This window comes from Podarcis muralis, chromosome Z, assembly GCF_964188315.1.
Source record: "Podarcis muralis chromosome Z, rPodMur119.hap1.1, whole genome shotgun sequence".
Taxonomy (NCBI): Eukaryota; Metazoa; Chordata; class Lepidosauria; order Squamata; family Lacertidae; genus Podarcis; species Podarcis muralis.
The window spans coordinates 24667415-24673414 of NC_135673.1; the positions used below are offsets into that span (position 1 = coordinate 24667415).

Below are 6000 nucleotides of genomic sequence, written 5' to 3' on the forward strand. Positions count from 1 at the left end.
TCTTTAGGCTCGTTTCCTTATTTCCTTGACCTCCTCACACCTCCCCTTTTTGTATTCCCGTTTAGAAAATCATTTCGGCAAATCCTTACCCTCTTTCATTTATCTTTACTCTATATCTTAACCTATTGTAACCATGTATTTTCATCCATTATCGATCCGTATTTGCATGTTCTTGTTAATCTTATTACCAATACCACTTATTTTCAATCCAACATCATTTTAACATTCATTAATTTTACAGTATTTCTGCAAATAGTCTTTAAATTTCTTCCAATCTTCTTCCACCAACTCTTCTCCCTGGTCTCTGATTCTGCCAGTCATTTCTGCCAATTCCATATAGTCCATCACCTTCATCTGCCACTCTTCCAGTGTGGGTAAATCTTGTGTCTTCCAATACTTTGCAATCAGTATTCTTGCTGCTGTTGTTGCATACATAAAGAAAGTTCTATCCTTCTTTGGCACCACTTGGCCGACTATGCCCAGGAGAAAGGCCTCTGGTTTCTTCAGGAAGGTATATTTAAATACCTTTTTCATTTCATTATAGATCATCTCCCAGAAAGCCTTAATCTTTGGGCACGTCCACCAAAGGTGAAAGAATGTACATTTTCTTTACATTTCCAACATTTATTATCGGGCAAATGATAGATTTTTGCAAGCTTGACTGGTGTCATGTACCACCTGTAAATCATTTTCATAATATTCTCTCTTAAGGCATTACATGCCGTAAATTTCATACCTGTGGTCCACAACTGTTCCCAGTCAGCAAACATAATGTTATGTCCAAGATCCTGTGCCCATTTAATCATAGCTGATTTAACCGTCTTGTCCTGAGTGTTCCATTTTAACAGCAAGGCATCAATTCTCTAGTCTAGGGTCTTGCGTAAGGCAGTTGCCGAGTGCGGCCTGCAAGCGCAACAGTTTGCCACGCAATCATTCAGAATTGGGGCAGCCACTATTGCCTGGAGCTTGGGTGCCTCTGCTGAGGACATAAAGACCATGGGCAGATGGCAGTTGGAGGCCTACAAGAGGTATATACGTGGTCAGAAACAATAACTTACACACTACTCTATCCTAATTTCATTCCAGGGTCGTCTAGCAAGAACATTTGGATATGTGGGCACAGTATTGTGCATTGGGCACAGATGCACTCCATCACCACTGGCTTGGGAGCTGCACTCAGCCTCCCAATGGGATTCAATGGCTGGGCTGCCACGGCATGAAATAGCAAGAGTTTATGCGCTTGATCATGGCGAGAATCGAGTCACAAGGGCTCCCGTACACCTTCATCATCCATTTGGGGGGAAACGATTTAGGCCAACGCAAGGGAATTGACTTAACGTGGGCTATAATCAAAGACTTGCAGATGCTGCACAACTTGTACTCCACCATATGCCTTGGCTGGTCCAATATGCTTGAGTGGCATCAGTGGCGCAACCCTGACCCAGTGGGAATCAACTGTACAATTAAAGGTAAAGGGACCCCTGACCATTAGGTCCAGTCGTGGCCGACTCTGGGGTTGCGGCGCTCATCTCGCTTTATTGGCCAAGGGAGCTGGTGTACAGCTTCTGGGTCATGTGGCCAGGATGACTAAGCCACTTCTGGCAAACCAGAGCAGCGCACGGAAACGCCGTTTACCTTCCCGCCGGAGCGGTACCTATTTATCTACTCGCACTCTGACGTGCTTTCAAACTGCTAGGTGGGCAGAAGCAGGGACCGAGCAACAGGCGCTCACCCCGTCACGGGGATTCAAACCGCCGACCTTCTGATCAGCAAGTCCTAGGCTCTGTGGTTTAACCCACAGCGCCACCCGCGTCCCTAACTGTGCAATTAGGTGTCACATATTGGAGTGGGGTGGCTGGGTGATTCAGCACCTCAATATTAAATTATTGGAAGATACTCTTGTTTTGGCCTGATGGCATACACCTTTCCTCCACAGGAAACGATATTAGGTTAGCGGACATTGTAGCAAGTATCAGGCTTGGATGCAGATGTAAGTGGTTTGGCAGTAAGCATTTTCCTCAGTTGGTGGTTGGGCATCGGAGCAATCCTTTATCTTGGATGGAGGGGTGGTTTTACCTTCCGCCTGCCCCTCCAAACGCTGGGGCATCCTGTTAAAGGGATTCAGGGTGCAGTGGTCATGTCCGTGTGCCCAGGCAGGGCCAGGGCCAATGGTGGTCCCCCAGACAGTGGTCCCTGCGGGGGTCACCCTATGTGATGTAAGTTTTTGGAACCTTCCACCTTGACTGACCTATGCGTCATTTCTGGTGGGCAGGCTGGAAGTATTTTGATTGATTTGTTTATTTGCAAATAAATAAAAGGAAAACAATCTGATTAATAAGATTAAAATGGAAGAGGAAGTAACAGATAATACGAAAGAAATTAGGAAACAATTTATAAAATATTTTACAGATTTATACCGAGCAGGACTAGAAAAGAAAGCAAAAATTGAAAGATATTTAAGACAAAGTGCCAAAAATTCCAAATGAAAAATTAACAATATTAAATGCACCTATTAATATTACAGAGATCTCAGATGCCATTAAACAAGCAAAAATAGGTAAATCACCGGGACCAGAAGGATTAACAATGAAATATTATTTAAAGAATTGCAAAATTATCTAATTCAATTAGATAATTAGATATTATTAATCAAATTATAAATGCAGGACAAATACCAAAAACTTGGAAAGAGGCATTTAATTCCAAAGCAAGGAACAGACTTGGAGGAGGTTAAAATTACAGACCAATTTCATTATTAAAAAATAAGGATTATAAATTATTTGCAAATATACTAGCTAACAGAATGAAAGGCACCTTGCTAGAAATAATTCATCAAGATCAATAAGGGTTTCTTCCAGGAAGACACATGAAAGATAACCTAAGGAATATAATAGATATAATTGAATATTTAGAGGTAAGGAATGAAAAACAGGCGGCCATGATGTTCTTTCCCCAGCATTGACTGTATGGGAATCTGGGAGCTGGAGCATCAGTAGAACAAACAACCTTTCAGAGCAACCAAATTAGTTCTCTTTCTCTTCTTGTCTCTTAAAAAAAAATATATCAAAAAATCACAACACTCAGCTCTCTGTTTTTATTTTTATCTCATTAATGATCACAGAGGCTCCTTCTTCAGCTTAGTTATTGAGTAGATGAGGGCTTCCCCCATTAACAGAAGCTCTGTTATACAGCAAAATGCACAAAATAAGAATTGTTTCACATGCTTCTTTTTGTTCATTCCCAGTGTTTCACTCTTTGAGATTGCTCAGCAATATGCTTCCTGATTCTTCTTCAGACGCCAGAGCTGCCAAAATCAATATATAAAACAGCCAGTATAGCAACAGTAACATGTAAGGCCCAGTGAGTGGACATTTTACAGCATTGTTCCCCAGAGACTTCATTAGGCTCCTTTGCCACTAAAAAAGACAGGAGCTACTGACTGCCCAGCTGCCAGTGAAAATAGATGCTCCACCCAGTATTGACCAAAATGTCTTGTACAATGTGGTGCTGGTTGCTAGGTAACATGCACCAAGGTGTGGGACTCTCCCCCACGATCACCATTAGAGAACAATAGATGGTGGAACAGCAGTTCTCCATGCATATATAAGCAGATGGTGTGCATCGAACGTATATGAGAATGGCATTATATTAGAAAAAACAGCTCGCATAAATGGAGATAGTGCCATTGATGTGGAACTTCAGGTGCAGGGCTCCATTGAAACTCTCCCCAGGCAGTGCCACATCCTCAACCAGACTTGTTAATGGTCCTAATTCCCACTCTTTTCAAGTGCTTTTGCATGGCTGGAATGTATTATCAAATGGTGATATTGCCTCTTAATTGCCTGGATGAAGAAGTAGTCTCTCTCTCTCTCTCTCTCTCTCTCTCTCTCTCTCTCTCTCTGTGTGTGTGTGTGTGTGTGTGTGTGTGTGAACCTTAAACCTCTGCTTGGCTGGATTGCAGCTTAATTCAGCGTTTTTTGGTGGTCTGAAGATCCAGACTCAAAACACAATGGTAAAGGTGATAACAAGATGAGGGGAAGTGGAACATCCCTGCAATGGCAGTCTGTCTGTCTCAATAGGAGATCAACTTTTAGGGAAGGTGCTCTAGCCTTTTGATCATTTTAGGTATCTTGGATAGAGATAATGTTTTCTGACTTTTGCATGGCTGGAATGTAGCCTAGGAAGCGACTTATGCTGAATCAGACCACTAGGTCCATGAAGCTTGGAACTTTCTTCATGGATTCACGGTGGATCTCTAGAATTTAAGGTAGGGGGCATTCCCAGCCCTACCAGGAGATACCCAGTGACTGCACTGTCAGTTTGCATTTCTTAGTACAGAAAGTATTGATCTGATGCGTAGAGGTCTTTCCTATTCTGATTAGTTTCAAGAGGGTTCTAGAAGGTTTCTTCTCTTTGTGAAAGAAAGTTTTCTTTCTATGTGAAGGAAACAGGAATAAGGTTTTTGTTTGGGTTATTTCTGCTGGGGAGCTGAGCTACAGTTGCCTTAAACTGGTTCTGTTATCTTTGTCAAGATTGTGCTGATTATAATAGTAAGACTCGCTTTCTTTCTCTCTCTCTCCCGCTCTTTTGTTTTCCTCCAGTGTTCTGTTTTCTGTATGCTGTAGTGTCGTTAAGTTTTAGCCTTGTTATAAGTTTTTGTAAGTTTTATTGTAAGTACTGCAACTGGATTTTTTATGGACTGTGCCAATCCTGAATGTACTGGATTAGTAACCATTATGTTCATTTGCCTTCAGTAGGAAGTAAAAACTCTGCTGGATGAAGTACAATTGCCTCTGGTCTATTTTTGGGAACTCTGCCACGTGTTTGAGTTTTTTCCTCCCCAGAAGAAGCTGGGGTGACACCCAGGTCCTTCTGCATGGAAGGCAAGAGCTATGGCCCTTCAATACAAAGATGCTCTGGCCACTTTTGCCTCTGGCCACACCCACTTTTGTGTGACTGACTGCAGAGAAACCACAAAGAACAGAGAATTCCTTTAAGATTATTCAAGCTATAATGGCAACTTGTTTTTTCTCTTCTTCTTTGCATTTTACATATCATCCATTTTTGCAATTGTGATTGTGTTAACTGTCTTGCAGTGTCATGAAAGATGGCATATAAATTTGCCAATTAAAAATAAATAGATTAAAATAAAATTGAACACATTTCTGTCTTTGATGGTTTTAATTGGTTTTGATGGGTTTTCAATACAATTAAATGACTGACAGTGGCATTGATACACCATTTTGTTACATCTCTAGGGATGTGATCCAGTTGATTTTCTTTCCAAATGGGATGGTTTTACAAATTTGAGCCATATTTGCAGTCACGCACAACCACAGGTTCCAGGATTTAACTCATGCACCCGGGCATGGAGCTGTGGAAGAAAAAAAGATAATGTCTCATAGGAAGATGTGGAATTGGGACCAGGGAGCAGAAACCTGGTAACTAGCTAATAGGGACACTCTAGCTGTATGGACACCTCAGGGCTAATATACATGCTGATTCCTTCATCCTCTTTCCTTGTAGGGAAGGTGCTGTAGCCATTTGATCATTTTAGGTGCTCTTTCTGTACAAGGAAAGTTGGCTTAAGAGAACCAGCAACACTTTCCCCTTTAATTCACAGGCAGGGTTGGCACCACTGCTGAAGCCCACACAGGAGTAGGGGGCCCATTGTAAGACCTTGTCGGTTCTGCTGCTGGCTTTTCACCTGCACTCTGCAAGTGGGTGAGTAGCAAAAGGAGCAAGGAGAAGAAAGACAACCTCCATTGCACACCTCTGCCACGCTCATTCTGGGAGGTAGTGCTGATTGGATCCAGAGCGAGAGGCAAGCAAATGAGCAGCAGGCCAATGGTGCAGAAGAGGTAGGCCCATTTAGGAAGGGGAGCACATAGAGAGCGTGTTGCTCAAGCCTCCCTTCCCCAGAAAACACCCTAGAGCCCACACAGCTGACACTGCTGAGAGAAACTAGCGTAACAAACGCTACAGCCTGGGACCAGGATA

The 6000-nt window shown here is 42.5% G+C and overlaps 1 long non-coding RNA gene across 4 annotated transcripts in view; it reads left to right on the plus strand.

The window, feature by feature from the left end:
- LOC114588923 (uncharacterized) overlaps positions 1–5162 on the plus strand; it is a 41584-nt gene extending 36422 nt beyond the window's left edge. For 3 of the 4 annotated variants that reach the window (XR_013391372.1, XR_003704547.2, XR_013391370.1), the window contains 2 exons: positions 1087–1469; positions 4755–5162. This is a non-coding gene — a long non-coding RNA (uncharacterized LOC114588923). The remainder of the gene's footprint in view (positions 1–1086; positions 1470–4754) is intronic. The other variant, XR_013391371.1, reaches the window with a different exon arrangement.
- The last annotated feature ends 838 nt before the right edge of the window (positions 5163–6000 follow it).